This window comes from Ambystoma mexicanum, chromosome 13, assembly GCF_040938575.1.
Source record: "Ambystoma mexicanum isolate Mex_15411 chromosome 13, UKY_AmexF1_1, whole genome shotgun sequence".
In the NCBI taxonomy this organism is placed as follows: Eukaryota; Metazoa; Chordata; class Amphibia; order Caudata; family Ambystomatidae; genus Ambystoma; species Ambystoma mexicanum.
This window is the reverse complement of record NC_090938.1, coordinates 531,775,227-531,796,439: the sequence shown is the minus strand read 5'-3', so window position 1 is coordinate 531,796,439 and position 21,213 is coordinate 531,775,227.

Here is a 21,213-nt window from a genome sequence, read left to right as displayed (position 1 = left end):
AGGGTGTTTTCCTCCACACTTGCTACACTCATGCCTGAACCTACACAGGGTCCTTGTGCAGCCGTCCTTATTAAACGCCCAACATGCTGCTGAGGACTGCCGTCTGCCTCCTCCCCCCGCCCCTTCATGCTCTTCTCAACCCCCAAGGCTCCAATGGCCTGTATACCAACTTCTTTCCCTACCCCTTGCAGTCCAGACCCTTCATTTCCGGTCCCCCTTCTTGTGACCTCTCTCTGCCATGCAGAAGACCATTCCCTTTCCCGCTCACCTCTTTCCACGCCAGCCTTCTGCGGTCTGGCGTCCACACCGATGCTCCTCATCTCTTTCCTTAAGGGGCTCCTACTGCGGGGACAAAACATGTCAGCAGACTCACAACAGTTCCCCCGCCCTCTTGCCCCCTGAACACCCTGCACCTGCTTTTCCAGATCCCACCACCCACTTCTTCTCTCCTCTCCCCTTTCCCCTACCGCCCTATAACCATCCACCTCCCACTGCCCCCCATAATCTTCCAAACCAACTTCATCACCCCTCAAATACCATTGTGGATGCGAGCTCATGCCCGAGTCGAGTTGATCTTCCTCTTGCGAGCCCGGGGCGTCCGCCCTGCCACTCCTTTGACGTCTTCTCGGCGGGGCCGTGGAAACCCCTGCCTGGTCCTCTTCTCTCGGGCGAGGCGTTCCGACCTCCACCCTGGAATCCTCATCGCTAGGGGCCGTGCTGCACCCTCTAGGCTCTCCTTGCGCTGACCGAGGAGGGGCCGTTCTAAAACCCTCTAACTCCACCTGAACAGTGGGGGCTGTGCAGCACCCTCCGCCCTCACTCCTCCTACCCGGGGGGCCGTTCCGCGCCTCACTCTAACCTCCTCCATTGATGGGGACCTCTCCCTCCTTCTCCCACCTGCACTCTTCTGCAGGTATTTACCCCCTCTTCCCCTCTGCCCTAACACACCCCTCTGCGCCCCATCACCGCCCCCACCTTCATTCCCTTGAGCCACCTCCTTTTGAGCACTCCTAGATTCCATAGGTCTATCATTCACTACCTCCCTCACTAGCTGCCCATCCAAAATCATTTCCCCCCGGAAGCCCTCCTGTCTATCTCCCTCCTCATCTTCCTGCCCCTGAATTCCCAAACCTCCCCTCTCCCCGCCGCGGGGGTGCAGGCCACCACTGCCGCGAGAGCCCCATCTGCCGCAGCTCTCTGCTGCGGCCTGCCCCCACCTAGCTCCATCTCACCTGTGACCTCCACCACCGCCCCTTCCAGCTGGGCCTTAGACGCCCTGCTGATCATTTCCAGGGCCTCCCTCAGAGCCCTAGCATCAACCAGACCCTTCTTGCCCGCTCCCTGGCCCACCATTGTGCACCAATAATCTGGATGTGCACTAAAATATGCCCTTTGACAGTTAAACTAACTAACTAAGCCCCCGAGCCAGCTACCTACCCGTGGATCACTAACCTTATCCTGCGAAAACCCCCAAAAGAAAATTGGGCTATCAAAAATTCACTAACACCCACAAGCGTTAATCAACATCTATGCTTCCAATATAGTGAATATCGCAACTTATTCTGGGGAAAAAGAAATGTATTTTTTTTAATTTCTTTTTTTGTTTTTTATTTTAACTCCCCCTTTTTCATAAAACCCTAGCCCCAAAAAACCCCTTCCCCTAAACCTGACCTAACCACGAAAAGACCGACAAAAAACCCAGACCCCAATCAAATTGGGGCCTAGAAAGACTGTAGAACACTGCCCCCCGGTGGCTCAGAGGCCACACCGCACTTGCACAGGCAAATTAAACGCTGTCCCTTTAAGGGAACTGCGGTGCCCTCTCTCCCTGCTTAGAGCTACCGCGTGCAGGAAAACAAGACGGTCCCTTTCAGTTGACCGCACTGCCTCCCCCCAACCAGAAGAAGCTACCGCGTAGCTCGAGCCGACAATGCTACTGCCTGGGAAACCCCCGCCCACGCGCCCCTTCACCCTAACTACCTCAACAAGGCAATTCCACAGAAGAGGAAAAGAAAACAGCTAATTCTTCTCCACCCCGCCGGCACTTGAACGACGGAGGGAAGTGCCCGACAAGAAAATCCCCCACAGCACCCCCCTCGAACCTAACGCAGCGCACCATGCAAAACAGGACCCACCGGTAAGCAGGCAAGGGGTGTCTTATCTACGGCACCCCTACTACACGCTCCCCAAGATTCTATCAATATATTTTTTTTATTTTTTTTTATTTTAATTAACTAACAACTACCTTCCCGCCCACTCTACTAACAATCCCCTTCCTCACCTTACTACTCGCACACCTCTGGGCCCAGCTAATACCAGGGAAGGCTCGGGAGCAGGCAACAGGACTTGACAATCGCCAAGTCCAACCGTCACCTGCCTCCCGAACCTTCCCTGGCCCCTTAAATACCCCGGAGAGGCGCTCTGCCCCCACAGCCAATCGGTGGCCGTGTGCAGCGCCAAAAACTTCCCCGGGGGAAACGCTTCGGGTTCCCCCCGGTGCCCACCTTAGCACTCTCCACCCTTTCTCCCATAATACCTTGCTGACCACTCTCCATTGACTTCTCCAGTTCTTAAACATCCCCAGTTTTTCATCATCCAGGCCTGGACGCCACACTGACACAGTGGGTGGTCTCCTGACCTAGCACTCCTCTAACTGTACCTTCCAAAAGGTCAAGGCTGAGCACCTCCCATCAGTGGCGGAGCAAGGGGGGGGGGTGGCCAGGAGAGGGAGCCACACCCTCTTGCTCCTCCCTGGTGCCCAGTGCGCTCACCAGCCTCCTGCTGGTGCTCTATTATCCGCCCCCCCCTGTGCATCACAAGCTGCCACTGCTACTGCTTCCCACCCCTACCTAACTCTTTTAACCCTTAAACTTAAATCCACCTGAACTTTACTGTTTACGTTTCAAACTGTTGAAAATACCCTGAATCTGGTGATCTTTCTGGTGCTCAGAAAAACCCTGCCCAGATTTTGCTCCCCCCCCTAGTCTCTGTCTATTCTTCATTGCACTACATGAAATCATCCACCAAGTCATTTAAGCTGTTGAGATACAACTCTTACCCCCAACTGCCAAAGAGGCAACCCATCTTTCTAATATATAGGATTCACATGACACCAGCCTTACGCTTTGATTGAAAGACCTTAGCGCTGATGTGAAATAAATACAGGTCTCAAAAAACCACATGCATGTAAAATATTGGTTGGCCATAAGGCTCTGAATTAATTTCACCTTATCCCATGGATGTGCAATGGCTCTTTGTTGAGAGACTGAATACATTAGATTTCCTTGTGGCTGCAACATTATGGCCTTAAAAACTGATCTATTTATATGATATGTTTCTAAGCACGGACACGATGATTGAACCTGTGTTGCTCCATGTCGTCTTGCTTCCAAGGCAAGCATGTTGCCCTTGAGCTATCCTCCCGAGACTGTATTCTGTGCTTGGTAACCAGATTTCCTGTACAATATCAAGTCTGGACTCCAAACCTGCATCTCATAATAGTGTGAATCATCTAATTCTTAACTTTATTTTATTTTTTATTTATTGTTATTCGTTTAACAAGTAACCTTTAACAAACAGAATGTAAATAAAAACACAAATACATGAATTCATTCATTGGTAAAAGAAAAAACTGAATTAAAAGAATATATTGCAGTAAGCATTAAAGTATTTCACAAAAGTTAATACTTTAGTGAATGGACAAAAAAGAAAATGTTGTACTTACAGCACCAGAACCCTTATTCGCTGTACACCTGAGATGGCTTGCTAACCCCTCTCTGCTTCCCTTTTGCAGCAAAACCGACCATACCCAAATGGTCCCTGGACGCATGATCTCCAAAGCTTTACTATCCCTACTAAAGCATTAAAGCCCATGTCAATTCCAAGCCTCTCTCTCGAACCAAACAAACGTCTATCAATAATAAACAGGAACTACCTTTCTTGATTTCAGATTCGATCGACATAGGCAGCAGCTGCTCCCCCACCCTAAAAACAGGAAAGGGAGGTTTTGCAGTGGCAGATTTAATCAAATTCGATTTCATCAAATTTATTTTAACAGATTTTGCCATAAATATGTGTGGGGGTTGGGTTTAGGTGAATAATTGCAAGTCCAATTTTCAAAAGAATGTCCACAGATCGAAATCTTCCTTTCTCCATCTTGATGCTATGCTGTGCTTCTGTTGGGAAGGAGAGAGGGTCTTCCCACCCCTGTAGGCGATTCCAAATGAGAACCAAACAGTAAACCGCTCATCGAGAGAGTAGGGGCGAGGGGTCTGTGCACACAGGAGAGTGCATGATCGCATAGTGCATGCATTAGAAACTATATAGTAGAGGTGAGTGTGAATGCCATCTTAGTTATTGGCAGCCATTTTGGATTATAGGCCCAACCGTGGCGAAAGCACCCAATATGTTAGCATTAGGCCTGCATAATTCGCAACCGAAATAACCCACACCACAAGTGCGTTTCAGAGAGTTACAAGCCTGTCATTGTCTCAGAGGCTGTAGGTCTTCACTCCCAGGGAAAAAGGTGCTCTGCAAGGCCACGAAAAGGGGGCAGAGCGCCTCTTGGCAGTTACCATTCCACAATACAGAGAGCATGGCCCGCAGCCCCAACAACCCCCGGCCCAGAGTTGCAGCCTTCCTATGCTTTGATCCCAAGAGCCCCACATAACTCAGTGCGAGCCAGGACCAGACCACTGACCATAAACCTGTTAGACCCTCGATCGATCACAAAGATCAGACAGCAAGGCTATCTTGTCTTCACATTTGGCTCATGTGATTTGTGCTGCAAGGTGCCAGAGAAGGATAAAAGGATAGCCCAAAGTGAGGGTGGAGGACTTTCAAAGGCTGCTGGCGCATCTGGGAGGGAGTTAAGTAAGCAAGTTGGTATGACCTTGGCTCTCCTCCTGGATCCATCTCTGTGTCTGCTAGGTGCACCATTACAGTGATAGGGCAGCCTTGTTTTCAAAGTAACTAATTTCTTGTTAGGCCCTGTTCTATCGCGGATGACGAGCCCAGCAGCACCCACGTGGACGGAGACAGTCAAAAGGCTGAAACCAATGGCCTAGTATCCCCTATGGAGTTGGCCGCCCATGTAAAGGGTCGCCCCAACCAGCCTTGCAGGTTTTCACTGTTTGTATTGATGACACTGATGATGCAAGGCATCCTTTTAGCTTGCTGCACATCCCGAATTTGGCAGAACGTTCGCCGGCACCAGGATTCTTTGCTGATGCATTTCTATTTTGTTGAAATAAATACTTGTTACCCTTGCAAGCAGTGTCTTGGGCCTTTTTCCCTAGCGGGTTGAATTCTTTCTGGTGTGAGCGTGCAGGGGCTTGCCTTCATTGGTGACCCCGACGTGATCCCAGTGACACCGGCGCCAACGGAACCTTCCAGGCTGCTTCGCCGAAGGGGCCACGCCCACCTGCAGAGACCAATCCTAGATGTGTCATTCCAGAGGTCTACACGAGCGGTTTTCACAGAAGTCCTGTCTGCTCTTTGAAGCGCGGCGGGGTGGCTCCGGGGAGAGTGCAGGCCATTGTTGGGACCCTGTGACGGAGGAATTTGGGTGAACACGCATATGGGAGCATACCCTTACACGTGATAACAAGTAAGGGAGCGTTGTGTCTGTGTGTAGAAAACAGGAATTGTGCGAATGAAGGACGGGTGTGTTTGATTGTGTGGAAAAGGAGATTTCTTTTGTAATTACACATTTTTTAGGAGGAATAATAAGGAAGCAACATTAAGGAGTCCAGGGAGCCTTGATAACATAGTGGGCATTGCAGCAAAGGGGTGGGCGAAGATTCAGACAATAATAATACTTTATTGTAAAGAACAAAGGAGTGTGAAAAGGAAGCAGCGCAGCGGATAAAGGCAGAAGAAGTGAAACAGGTACAGAAAAAGTTAGCTAAAATAGCAGTAGAAGGGACAGCGCCCACACCACCGCAGACAGAAATGACAGGGAACACACAGGCGGCCGTGCATGCAAGAATAGCTGTTTTTGGCCCAGAGGAGGTGACCACAAGGACAGTAGGGAGGGGGGAAGCAATACCCCAGACCTGAGTGGCAGCAAGGAGGTCAGCAGCAGTGGAGGGGTGGGTTCAGAAAGGGAAGGGGGTTTGGGAGGTTTTGGGGTGTGGGACCTCGAGGTGGTAGTATGGGGCCCTCACAATGTTGGTGGTGCGGGAAATGGGGGCACTTTACAAGAGAATGTAGAAGCAGGGCGGGGCGGGATATAACCCATGTAGCAATTATTGTCCACAGCCACAGCCATAAGGACAACTCCAAATACCAACTTCTATCCTGTTTGAGATCCATCAGGCATATACTCAGTTGCCCCCTCCACCGCCAGGTGCACAAATTCCAAACCCACATGCTGCCCAGCCACATGCTTCACACAGAGGACACATGCCAGTAAGTGATGCTGTGCCCAGCGGCACCATTGCACCTTACCGGGGAGGCAAAGTCATGGGAGGTTAACCCTTTTTTTCCCCATTACATGCACATACCCTGACTAGGACAGCTCACAGAAAGCTCTTGCATGCCCAGTACCATCCATGGCAGTCCTCCCTGACGAGGAAACCTTGGCGGGCACTGAGATAGGAAACAAACACTTCATCTTTATGGTTGATACAGGTGGCACTAAATCATGCATCAGTTAGGGAAAGTTCCTGCTATCAGTTGAAACTCTGGACATGCTGGACTTCTCTGGGGCTATCAGCATGGTTCCATACACTAAAGAGGTTGAAATTATAATAGGGGGGAAGGTGGTGCGGGCTCCCTTTTTGTAGTCTGAAAATTCCCTGATAAACTTGCTGGTCCGCGACCTGCTTAGCAAATTGAACATGACTATTTCTGTCACAGACAGCAGGATAGTATGAGCAACTCCAGAAATGTGTGCAATGAGAGAAATGGTTATAATATATGCAAGAGGGGGAGAGGTGGTGGTTCATGGGATTCCCTGGGACGCAGACATGTTCATGTACGGGATTGCAGTGCTTCTTGAGGCAGTGCCCCTAAATTGGCAAAGGTTTCTGACGAGTGCCGGCTGATTTCATTTTTTGCCTGTAATGACCCCCGAGTTAGTGGCGAATACAATACTTTTGCTAGATGTGCAAGGTCTGATGGTTTCGGCAAAGAGAATTGTTGTCATAGGGATTGACCCAGATGGATGCAAGTGGCGCACGGTGCTCTGTATTGATCCTACAGTCCCTCTCAAGGAGGTAGCTGATGCAGAGTTGTTTGAAGACAAATCAGACGATGGTGAGATTGTATTGGCTCTTTGTATTCCCTGTGCAATTATGGTACAGTACCAGAAAGTACAATTTCCCCTCATGGGCTTGCAGCCCTGCCCCATTTAATTGACAGAGACCTAGAATGCCTGAAAGACTTTGGACCACAAATGCCCATGATGTGAGGCTGGCACACAGAGTGATCCTGGTGCGAATAACACTGAAACAGGGTGCTGCGCTGCCCTGCATGAGACAGTATCCCCTATCAAGGGAGGCAGAGGAAGGGATTAAGGACACTGACACTGCCCTTTTCAACCAGGGAATAATAGTACCATCCACCTCCCCATGTAACACATCCATTTACCTTATAGAACAGGCAAAGGAGGATGATCCAGGATTTACACCCCCTAAATGACATTGTACAGGCCAAATTTCCTGTGGTCCCAAACTCTGCGACAATACTTTGTAACATGCCTAAGGAAGCGACCCACTTTACCGTGGTGGATCTCAAAAACGCTTTATTTTTATTCCATTGCACCCCGACTCACAATACCTCACTGCGTTTACACATGGGGGGGATGAGATTTGAACACACAAGACTGTCTCAAGGGCACTGTGAGTCCCCAAGTATTTTTAACAGAATTCTCCATGCAAACCTAATAAATATTCAGGTGCCCAGCACAATCATCCAGTATGTGGATGATCTGCTGGTATGCAGTAACAGTGCAGGAAAGACTTGATAACACTCCGACAGCTCTTGTCCCTCAAGGGGTACAAGGTTGACAAGGCCAAATTACAATATTGCCTGCAGGAAGTATTGTACTTGTGGCAACTGATATCTGTGAATGGAAAGAAGATAATACCTGATCGCGCCGCATCTGTGCCTGCCACTCCACGGCCCACCACAGTGAAGTAGATGCAAACGTTCCTATGCTTGTGTAATTATGGTAGGGCCTGGATACTTGTCTATGCAGCCTACACCAGGCCCATCTTGTGGAGCCTCAATGAGGCTTGAAAGAACAATAACAAAATTGTATGGACAGAAGGCATGGTCACCAATTTCGATGCCCTCAAGGTGGTAATATCTACTGCCCCAGTTCTAACGACCCCGGACTACACACAAGAATGTATTATATTCTCTCACTTCAACTGCCAACTTATGACTGCAGTAGTGTTCGCTATCCTGGAAAGATCAAAGTCTACTCTAACAACACAAAGTGAGTCTGCCTATGAGATAATTCTATCCAGCCCAAATATTCACACTGTAAGATGCAAAACAGTAAACCTTGCTACGTTTCTGACTGAAATGTGCACAGGTGAAGACATGGCCCAACATGACTGTGTATCTTATGAGGGGTAGGAAGATAACATTCCAAGAGCAAAAGATAGCCCACTCTAGGGGGGGTCCTCTTCATTGATGTGTCAGCGACACTTGACCAGGGCACTGGCTTGAGACACACAGGGGCAGTCATGCTGTGCCTAGCAGATGGCAAGTACGAAACATTAGTGCAAAAGAGATTGCCAATGCACTTTTCAGCACAGGCGGCGGAGCTCATAGTGCCTATAAAAGCGCTACAAGCATCCTAGAGGTGTTACGTGGCCATCTATCCTGATTCAGCGTATGTCACTACAACAGTGCATGCCAGTCTCGCACGTTGGAAGAGGAGGTGGTTCAGGGGGGCTGACGGGTTCTCAGTTCAGCATGCCGCTTCACTAGATAGGCTCATTTTTGCACAATCACAACCATCTGCAGTAGCGGTCGTAAAATGCGCCGCCCACACCAATAACATGAACAAGGTCTCCCTCAGAAACACCACTGCAGATGCAGCAGCCGAAATAGCAGCATATCTTCTGGTACCTCAACCAGCAGAATACCCTGTGTTAACACCCAATGTACAGCAGCCCCCTGTCCCCTATAATGCACTACCAATGGTGCAAATTATTGAGTTGCAGGGACGTGCACCTGTGGAGGAAAAACAGCTGTGGATAAAAAGAGGGTTCTGGCAATCCTCACTGATTTATTATGGAGACGGGAGGTCTCCATAATAACATGAGTTACTAATAGTAGCATTCAACCAGCTTCATCATCCATCGCAGGTTTCGAAGCAGCACATCGCTGCAGACATCCAGGAAGATTGGTTTGTACCCAACTGGCAGGAGCACTTGGCAAGCTTAATTATTTAGTGTACCATATGTCAGAGTTAAAGCCCAGGAATGACACTGTGAACAATAAGAGCTACTCTGCCCCGCCCTGCTGGACCCTTCCATGAGTTGCATATAGACTCAATGGATATGGGAGAGAGGTGCAAAGGTTCCCGATATTTGATCATTGTCGTCTGTCCCTTCTCTCGTTGGGCGGAGGCGGGAACTTGTGCACATCCAGATGCCAAATGTGCAGCTACATTTTTAGTGCGCAAGGTTTTTCCTCGATGGGGTGTGTGCGATGTTTTAAGATCAGATAACAGCACCCACTTTTTCAACAAATTGCTTGAAGAAATTGCAATATTGCTTGGCATTAAACATTGAATGTGCACCATTTACCACCTCAGGCCAATGGAGTTGTGGAGAGGCTCAATGGCCTGCTAAAGAGTAAGCGCTCCAAGTTTTTCACCATATTAAGGATGAACTGGGTTCACTTCTTGCCATTGGCACTTTTCAGTTTGCATACAAAGCCCAGCAAAGACCACCATTTACCACCCAACGAGATGGTCACTGGACATTGCATGCACACACCCTTGTCTCCTGATAGGAGAGCTTCAGACGCACCTAGGGCAGCATCTGTGTTAGGAGAAGAATTTAACGACTAATTGACCACCCTAACACAGGCCATTAAACTTGTCTCTCGACATATTGAGCCAGCCTGATCAGAGGAATCACTGGGCGCTGCAGCTGCTGCACCACCTGATTCCCCACCCGCTCAACCATTGCTTTCAGGAGAACTGGTCTACATGCAGAATTTCGTCCGCAGATAGAGCAACACCAGGTATAACGGGCTATATCACTCTTTTCCACTCCCCTTGCTGTGAAAATAAAGGAACTCGGCTACTGGATCCACTTATTGGATACCCGGAGAGCACCCCTGAGCACCCAACAGTGACTATAGTAGCCTAATTCTATGTCCAGTGGCCCTGAACAATTGTTTTCTCGTACACAGTAGCTAACTCCTTTTTGGCCACTTTGTGGCAGTGCCTCCATAGTACAACTGCTAAACATGACATTTTGCACAGAGGGCATGCTTTTGCACCCTCCCAGACTCTATGTATATTTCTCTCTCTCTCTCTCTCTCTCTCTCTCTCTCTCTCTCTCTCTCTCTCTCTCTCTTTCTCTCTCTCCCTCTTTCTCTCTCTCTCTCTCTCTCTCTCTCTTTTCCTCTCTTTCTTTCTGTTTCTCTCTTTCTCTCTTGCTCTCTCTTTCTCTTCCTCTGCTCATTTCTCTCCTTTAAATAATGTAATTGATTTTCAGGAACAACAGAAGAAGATGCCAGTGCTCTCGAACGAATATATATATATATATATATATATATATATATATATATATATATATATATATATATATATATTAGTTATAATAGTGTATCTAGATCTGTGCCATGCATTATATTGCAAGGTTGTTTGCAATTTCTACGTTTGCAGTAGGCATTTATTTATGAGCTGTTTTTATATGGGGGTCTTATATAAATATATAAAAAGGGGGGATGTCTATCAAAACACCACTGTTAATAATGTATATAATAATATTAGTACAAATGCAACTGTGGCCCACATTACGAGTGTGCCGGTCCAGTAACAATAATTCCGGTAAGCCTACCGGCACCGTTGTTACCGGACCGGTACACTACGAGTCTGCCGGCCAGAGTCACTGCGCCCGGCAGGTCTGCCCTGCCGGGCACATCGACCACGGTAAGCAGACCTTAACTGAGACACCGGCGACGTTATTTACGGTTCCAGTGCCTCTGTGTTTCCCATTCCCATTTAGTCCCATAGACTCAAATGGTAATGGGGAATTACATTTACCGGCGCCTGACTTCCCAGAACGCTGGGGTTGTAATCCCCCGGTGATTCCGGCAAGCTAGGCTCCGGTAAATATTGCAAGTTCGGCAGCAACCTGCCAGTTTTACTGGCACGGTTACCGCCGGACTTGTAATGCGGCCTCATGTCTTTACTTTCCCTAATACAAAAAACCAAAGACTCAAACTTACATGCCAGCATTAACAGCTCTGTCCCTGTTACAGATGCACCCACTGGATCAGTATTGTTAGAATGTATTGTCAGGTCCTTATTGTTCCCCAATGTTATTCATGATGCAAGCAGCATCAATGACACTGGTAGTTGTAGAATTATTAATGGATATATAAAAAGCTCTAAACACATAAAAAGACAAAGAAATGGGCTTGGCTTGCATGCTACAGAAGATGTGCGCCATCCAGAATTGTCCAATAGTTGGTACACGGACACGAGCACCGTTGGGAGAGAAAAAGTGAATGGGAGTTGTTATGTTTGTTCGTTGATACTGCATGCATCAGGGGCCCCCAAGGACTTAGTGCTGCAGGAAGTACCCATTCTAGAGGCTCAATGCCTAATACATCGAGCGCTATGTTGGATACAAGGCACATTTCAGGCACACAGTGTAAGGCTTGAAGTATCAGATCCAGATAAACTGCAATGCAACAGTAATCCTAAAAGTATCCAGTGTCCGCCGAGGCTGCATTTGGTGGTACAAGGACTTAAATATGTGGCGAACAAGTGGCAAGAAACCGAACTGAGTTGTATGGCTGGAGGCTTGATAGGGTTTGAAGAAAATGTCCTGTCCCGAGTAAATACAGCTTGTGCAACATTCTGGGCTGATCATATAGGAAAGCTGACGTGGATAGAGGCAATGAAGAAACCTGTGAAATGCACAGAGAAGAAACATATTGACTTTGCTTTTACAATGAAGGAACTGTTTTTGTAGGGGCCAATGAACATTCCAATAAGACTTTGCTCATTCCAGACCTCAAGAAATGCACTGTGGCTGTCATAGACTATTATTGGGTGTGTGGTCAGCAGGTGTACTTGCACCTGCCACCATCATGGAGTGGCTACTGTTTGCTAGCTATCTTGCACTCTGCGCTGCTTGTAATACTCACAGGGCATTTTCAAGGGGGGCCAGCAGCATTGGGAGTTCTCACTTCAGACGGGCCAACCAGAAACCTGTTGCGGGCCCCAGAGTTCCACATCCTCCCCGAGAAGGAAATGAAATACAAATTGCGGAGGAAAAAAAGAGCAAACTATCTGTTCCACAAGACATCCAAACTTCTCAAAGAATTTCTCGATTAGTACAGACTATTCAGCAGCGCAAAAACATTATTTGCATCCCTCTTACTGCCTAGGGTCCAAGCAGCTGCTAACGCCAAATGGCTCCAGATTGTCCGCTGGGAACTGATACAGCAGACAGGGAACAAGGTTTCAATGCCATAAAAGTAGATTGGTGAGCCTTATGATTGATGACGATGCAGAACCGCTGTGTTCGTGCTAGTCATCGTCTGCACCTGCCAGCTGGGCCTCAGATGCTGTGCCAAAGTAGTGGCTAATAGCCCTGTGATAATGGTCTCAATTGGGGTATCCAATGCACCTCACGGTACCACAGAACATGGTATCCCGACAATTGACCCAAATAAGCCCTGCATGGTCTGAGTAGAACACAGTTTGCACCCCATGGCCCTACTACTACACCCCCACCTGATCCTGAGAACTATACAGAACATTGGGTTGATTTAGCGGGGATGGGGGAAGTATATACATGACTTGCACACCTGAGTAGTATGCCCCATGTATGTAGAGCCATGGACGTCATTTAGGGGTCGCCAGAAGTCGCAACTGCGACCTCTGAGGTCTCCCTTGCGATCTCTGTGGTCTCCCTTGCGACCTCTAAAATAAAAGCAAAAAAAAAACGTGTTTTTTTATTTTTTAAATTGCAAGCTCCTGCGCTGTGGCCAGCACCATGTGGCTTTTTGGTTCTGGAGTGGCTGACTTTCGTGATCAGGCCCCTTAAAAAAAAAAAGAAGAAAAATGGGAACCTGAGTGCCACAAGTCTAACACTTTCAGCACTAACCCTAAAACAGAAAGAATAGGAATACCAAATAATGTGTCTTTCTGGAATTCTATACAATAATTGCTAGACTCATTAAAGGTTTATTTCAGGCACACTTCAGGGGGTGAGTTACTGATTAAGTCTGTTCTTAAACGCCTCAACTCAGCCTTTCATCCTTCTGAGGTCGATAAATGAGTACCAACACAAGTTGGGTGATATAGGGTGTATATTTTTTCTATATAAAGCGCTTAAGCGCAAGTGCTATATAATAACACATCATTATCATTTGGTCATGGACGTCTCCTTGTATTCACAGTAATTTGGTAATATGGGCCTATACACACTGATTTTAACAATACATATGGCAATCCATTCTTGTATGAAATGTACATCACATTATAGTGATATTGTAACCATATTTTACGTAGGGTTACGATGCTATGTGATGCAACTTCCTGTTTTGTCAATGGGTGAACGGTTGTGTTCCATCGCTTCCCGCGATATCACTTTGGGGTGGGGTCAAATTACATCACTTCCTGTGATGTCATCAGGGGGTCAAGGGTCGTGTGATGTCACTTCCGCTACCCCTGGCATTTTGGTGAAATTACATCCCTGTGTAGAGCATGGGCTCCTAGGGAGGGATTGCCACCATATTTGGAAGCTGAAGGTTTACAAGGGGTACAGATATTGGAAGAGCATCAGTGTTTGGGAATAAGCATGGGTGACGGTGCAGGAGAGTTTGTTAATATAGAATTAACGAATGTGGGAATGTTGGGAAGGAGAGAGGGTCTTCCCACCCACTAGGCGATTCCTGGCAAGTGCTGGCAAGGGATGCTGGGGTGACTGGTAGGGGGTGATCTGGTCCCTGTATGACTCTGAAGGGAGTAGGCCCCAGTCGCAGCGGCAGAGAGGGAGGGGGAGAGAGAAGGAAGAGGAGAAAAGGAACGTTTTGAGATGTTTCCAGAAGATAAGAAGATCTGGCTTAAGTCTGAGGGGGGCGGGGAAGCCGTTCCAGAGGGAGGAACCACCCAAGGAAAGGGATCAACCGCCCACTGTCTGCTTTGAGAAACGTTTGACCTGCAGAGAGATGGAGCCAGAGCTAATATGCAGCCTAAAGTGATTGCTTTGTGTGGAAAACCCAATCCACGTTCCCCTACTGATGTCCCCATTGGTGGCTCATATCCTAGAACCACTTCCTGTAGAAGGTGATAACAGCCAAAATTGGAACTGTTTGTGTCGGACCATGTCGATTAATGAATGATTCTTTTATAACACACTGAATACCGGTCTTAAGAGGAACCAGGATTCAAACCTGTGTTGCTCTACTTGTCTTGCTCCCCAGGCAAACACGTTGCTCCTGAGCTATTCTCCCAGCCCCAATAAAGTTCAACAGAAAGCGTATGACATAGGGCCTCATTACGAGTCAGGCGGTAGCCGTGCCGGTAAAACTGGCAGGCTGTGGCCGGACTTGTGAATTTTTCTGCCGCCTGACTTCCCGGATAACAGGGGATTACAACCCTGGAGTTACGAGAAGTCAGGCGCTGGAAAAATGTGAATCTTAATGGTCCTGGTGCTCCTGTGTCCCCACTCCCATAGAGTCCCATAAGACTCTACGGGAATGGGGATTTACAAACTTACCTGTGCCTGACTTCCTGGTTGCCGGACCCGGAATGAGCCGGTTGTACCAGCAGGTCAGGCGCTGGTAAAGTAGCACCGGCAGGGTTACCGCCAGACTTGGAATGAGGCTTTATGCTTTTATATGTTCCCCCCACTTGTTTCGTTTCCCTTGGACCCCCCCTGCCCCACTAATATATGGAGATGCATTCTTATGTTGTTGTCTCCACACCTGTTTGGACCAATAGCCTTTCCCCAACTTCAGCATTGTGACATGAATACATTGCTTTCTTTTGGAACCTATTGGGTCTTGAGTCGTCTGTTGCACCCTTGGCTTGTGTCAGTACAGAGACAACAGACAGAAGGCAACTTAATGTCACATGTGTCCATCTTCGATCCTTTCCCATGCTGCTTCATCAAAGCGCCTGACCAGTGGTCGAAGTGAGCGGGAGTGGTTGGGAGCGATGCTCCTCTTCTTTTTTAAATTAAGTTTTACTGTTCCTATACTTTTATTTTAAATAGAAACCGTTCCGGAATGGTTTCGTTTTAAAATAAAAGTGTAGGAAGAAGCTGAAACTTGCACTTTCAGTGCACTGCACTGAGCGTTACCTTAAACAGCAGGTGCCTGGGTTTGGGGGTTTCTATTGTATGTGGGAGCGGGCGTGGTGATGTGGTTTGTGGGGAGTGGCAAGACTGATATGTTTTGGATATTTCTCCTCTGTGAAAGATAGTGAGCTAAGGAATCTGGGTATGGCTCTCGTAACCAGGACTAATGTCTGGCAGTGGGACTTCCCTTGTTAATTTGCATAATTTAAGTAACTTTAGGTCACCCTAAGTTACTAGGGGAATCCAGACGTGGACCCCTTGCTCATTATTCTTAGAGAGGCACAGCTCCACCCTACTGATAAGGTCCAACCAGACCGAAACACGTGTCTAGGGTTGATGTTGGTGCTTTTGTTCAGAGGACAATTGCCTAGCATTTCGGTGCTGGACCACCCCAGGGCAGGACAAAGACTGATATGTTTTGGATATTTCTCCTCTGGGAAAGATAGTCAGCTAAAGAATCTGGGTAAGGCTCTCATAACCAGGACTAATGTCTGGCAGAGGGACTCCCAGGACCCCCCTTGTTAATTTGTGGGGAGTGGGTGCAGGCCAGCAGGGAACATAGTTCCATTACTTCTTTTTGTACACTTCAACCACTGCGGCTGACTTATCCATGTTTGAGTACAGCCAGGTGCTCTCCTAGTGCACTATACGGTCATTCATTTAAGTGTCTCCAGCCATCACAAGTGGTGAATGCGGCCATTTTATCCCTGAGCGTTGTTTGGCTCCACCCCCAGCAGGGATATATTCAGGTTCTGAAATGGAAGGACCTCAAAGGGACCAGTAATTCTGGACCAGCCAATGTATCTTTCACCAGACTTGCCTTTTCCATAACCAATGCCAATTCTCCGCTGACCTTCCCACTCTTCCTGCCAAATAAGGTACCCTGAAACCCCAGTGAAATCTTTCCCATTTGAACTGTGCCGCCTTCCTGTTAGGGTGCCATTCAAGCGAACCTTTTGTTCTCTATGGCGTAACTGGCTTAGGACGCCTGCCCACTTAGACCTCTTTGCTCCCTATTGCCTTGTAGGCCTCTCCCACCTGGATCCACTTCGTTAAGTTGCAGCACTGTTTTTTTCCATACACAACTTTAGCACTGATGTCAACATTTTCGCACTGGCCTGGTGCATGTCTTCAATTAAGTGTCCAGAATGCTCAATCCCCTTGAAGGGATTCTCGACTGACACATCCCTGTCATAGGAAGGCCTCCATTGAAAGGGAGTGTGTGGGGCTGGTAGCCTCCTTGCTTCGTGTGCTGCAGCAATAAGTCTTGTGGGGGCCAATCCGGTCCTCTCTAATGCGCAACATGAGGTTCTTATAATACCAGCCCCATGCTCTGCCTCTTCTCCCTCCGTGTGACATCCGGGTAACAACGGTTCACACTTCTCACAGCCAATTACTGACATCTCTGGGGAAACGCTACTGCCCAGTTATAACATTCTGATGATGCCCAATTATCAACATCTAGTTATCTCAATTCTTGAGAACCAGTGTCGTTGAGTTATCTATATTGTTAGCAAGCATCAGCCTCCGTGCTGGCTCATTATACGCCTGTTTCGCACCTCAAATATCAAATGTATTCCTTAGAAAAAGAGACTTTGTAATCCCCATTTGGGGAAGTTTTTCTTTCAAGACCTTCACCTGCATCCTCCTTGTCTATCTATGTGAGGCAGTCGTACCCCTTAGTTTGCATGCAACCCCGCCTGACCCTAAAAGGCAACCCGGGTCATTCCGTCTCACCACCTTTTCCTTCTCCCTATATTTAGCAATCTTTGTCACTCTATGAGACTTTCAAGCTGCCCTCAGTACCCTGCTTTCACCAGGCGGCAGGGTCACACCTCCTTCTAAGACATTCACGGCATGCATTGCTCCGTAACATCCTAATCCTAATCCTCTTTATACTTCATTTATCTCAGAATCTTCACCCCCATATTTCTTCTGTAAGACACTTCTCACTAGTGTCTGCACTCTTTTACCCTTTCTCAAGCCATGTAGACCCCAAACCAGCCATTCCTCATTCTACTCCTTTGCAATCAGGTATTCAATCTCCTTTTCCTTCGGCTCTCATTTCCCCTCAGCTCCTTACTCAGCTTTCCTTCTTCAAAGTTGTCAGTCCTTAGTTAACCCCATTCCAGGCTTCAAAACCTCTCTCACTACTTTCCTCCAAAGGCAGTTCTTTAGACACCCTCCAGTCCCCATTGGCAACTCGATGGTCAACTGTCAAATCCTTTCTCCTACTGCCTGGTCCACAGCTACATATAAGGCTGTTATCCCCCTTCTCTGCATCTATCTCTGTATGGCTCTGGCATTTAGCCCTGCCAGCTTTCTCATCCAGCATTGCAGGGAAAGAATCCTGATACCTGCTTTCTAACACTTCTGGTGCCAACTCGCAGGCGCTTGTGTTTGTTCCTCATGGGATACAATGCATCCATTTGAGACAGAGACAGGAACAGAGAGAGCAAGTGCAGGTGCGGGAGAGGGGATTGCCAGGTGGCATTTGGGAACTTAAGAACTGGGACATGTCTGCAAATAGCCTGGGGTAGGAGGCCAGGGTTGCAAGATGTTTAGCCTTGTAAGGCTTACTACTCCCTTACCCTCACTAACTGACTCACTGCCAGGATCTCCTAGTCCCTTACAATACACATAACCCCCACACACCCATAGACTCAGCCACAGAAGGCCTAGCCATTAGCACGTCAACACTAATCGAGCCACGGCTAAGCTCTCCTCTTGGGCCCTATCACACTGCCCCGCATCAGCGGCTCACCAGACTCAAAGCGCTGTAGTGTATAATATCTTAGGTTCTTCCCTAGGGATTACATGGTTACATGTCTTTATAAACAACACGTTTTATGTGGAATGCATACATACGGAACATTTTACAACAAAACATAACCAGTGTATTTTTATTATTTTTTGAGGGGGCCCATAAACCCCATTTTCCCACCCCAACCGTTTCCCCACAAGATTTAACCCTTCACCCCACCCCCACATACATTTTCGTTATCATTTTCGTTATACAAGTTTCATTATATATGCATGTCTACATAAAAGTTTTCTTATAAAGATACCGGATAACATACTCCCAAATTCCTCTGTCAAACCCATAGTAAGCAGATTGGCACACAGGAACTGGGCACTTGCAACCTGGACCCATCAACACCGCAGGCTTGGCATCTGCCTCTCCCACTAATGACCCCCCCCCCCCCCCCCCCAACTCTCCTTTTCTCTTATAGAGCCATGCGCAGCGAGGCCATCAACTGTGTCGGACAGGTGCTAGACAAGACCACCTATATTACATCACATGAGTAGTGCACCAAAGTAGCTATGTGCCCTGTCAATGTTGCCGACCCTCCATTTATGCCCGTGGACCCCCTACCTGCTAACTCGGACCACCCTCCTTCCTTCTATCAAGTTACGCAACCCTATCCTTTCAGGTAGAAGTGTGCAGTCTAGCCCTGCCTGCAGCGCTTGCTAGGGAAGCAGCCCTCAACTTTTCAAGCATGGAACTGTTTTGACTTCTCAAAAACTGGAAACACTAAGACTTCCACATTTTTGGGTTTGGGATTTTATAAATCCCTCTTCCAAGAAGTTAGGTGAAGCACAACCTCCATTGTGAAATTGCGCACGTGCCTCAGGGCAGAGTTTATGCCAGCACTCATTGCTATCTAATAGATAAGGGGTCTCATTATGAGTACTGCGGTAAATATGTGATTTATGGAATTACCGCCAAACTTGTTTACTATTACAGCCACTCAGTCCAGTGGATTTACCGCCGGATTAGGAGTGGTCTTCAGGCGATGTTGATCAACGTTTTTAGGAGCCCACAGGACTTTTGCAGGGATTTTTTGCAGATTTAATTTGAGCGGTAATTTCACTGCGTTAAAACCACTGTTTTCTGGAGGCAAAGTGGAAGATTTACCGCCAGGTAGGTGGTGGAATTGAACCGCTCCGCTTCACCTCCAAGCTGTGATTTCAGTGGTGCAGTAAAGTTGGTGCTAATTCCGTTACCCGCCAAAAAAGTGCCAGTAACGACATTGCGAACAAAAATGCCACGCACTGTTACGAGGTGCAGTAATCTCAGAGTATTCTATTTATTCGTTTTCGGATTGTGCCAGGTAAATCTCTGGGTAGATTATAACGTGGTTAAATGCATGCTTGTATATGTATATTTATCTTGGTACAAACACTAAGGGCCTCATTCCGAGTATGGCGGTAAGGGATAGCGGCCACCGCTAACGAGAGCGGTGGCGGTAATCCCTTACCGCCATACTCCGAGTTCCCTTTGCGCCATGGAGGTTTTAACACCTGCTTTTAGCAGGTGTTAAAAACCATGGCGCTAAGGGACCTTGATGTTAATTACGCCACCGTAATTTACGGTGGCGTAATTAACGCCTTCCCCACTCCCATTATGCCCTATGGGGCAAGAATGGGAATGGGGAAGGGTAAATGGGGATTGGGGAATTACCGCCCCGCCAACCTTGGAATGGGGCGGTAATTCCGCCATCCACCAAGGCGCTGCCGGTCCGGGTACGGCGTCAACCAAGGCGTTAATAGCGCCATTGGTTAGCGCCGTACTCGGAATGAGGCCCTAACTCTCTAAGTTCAATCACCTTATAAAGTATTTCCATTTTGCAGATTCTTAGAGTACCCAGCCCTTGTGTACGCTGCCCCCCTGCAGGTTGGGGCTAATACTCCTCGGAGCCATCCATTAGGTGAACTAACCTTTGCAGGTGACTGCCGGGAATGGACGTCGCGTGGCCTTTCTGCATTCATTTGCCGATGACCTTTTGTCATTTGTTAACTATATGCATTTGGCAGGGACAATGGGCTGTGCAAAGAGCACTTCACCGGATGATAATTGGGATTTAATAAGAGGCTATCAGTGTTGGTGCCTCGGTCCCTTAATGCCGGTGACGTAATCCCCTCGCCCCTGGCGCTTTTCTAGAGTTCTCGTAGTTTCGTATAAAAGTATATATTTCCAAAAGGTAACATGGGAGCCCTTTTTTACGGTGTGTATATACGTCCTAAATGCTCTAAAGAAATAATCCTTTAATATGTCTCTCGCGTATTCCATATCTGAAAGTGCTGATTGTGTGTACAATTTCTGGGCATAGCCTACAAATATTTTCCCTAGTTGACTGTGGGTTTGCAACAGTGCCATTGGGGGTCATTACGACCCTGGCGGTAGCCATGCTGGTAAATACCGGCACGGCTGCCGCCGGAGTCAAGAATTTACCGGTGCCCGGGAATGGGCAATTACCAAGGCATTACAGCCCCCATGGACCCTGTAATTGCCCATTCACGGGCGCCGGTAAATATTAGTCCCCATTCCCATTTGACTCAATGGGAATGGGGAGGCTGGATGCACCGGCACCATTCGTGAACGGTGCATCTGACATGGTCTGCAAGCGGGTGCCGTTCCGTCCGGCAGGTCAGACCTGGTGGGCTGAAAGGCACCCGCTCGCCGAACTCATAGTTTGCCGACCGGTAACAACGGTGCTGGTAGCTTACCAGCACCGTTGTTACCGGACCGGAAAACTTGTAATGAGGCCCATTGTTTGCTTACCAGCGTTACTTGTTGACCGGTTGTGATTACGAACTAACTATGCTATTTATTTATTGTTCGCTTGTTCAGGCACGTATACAGGAAGCAAATACTGTTTCAAAGCCCCCACAGGGCAACAGGGAGGGGACA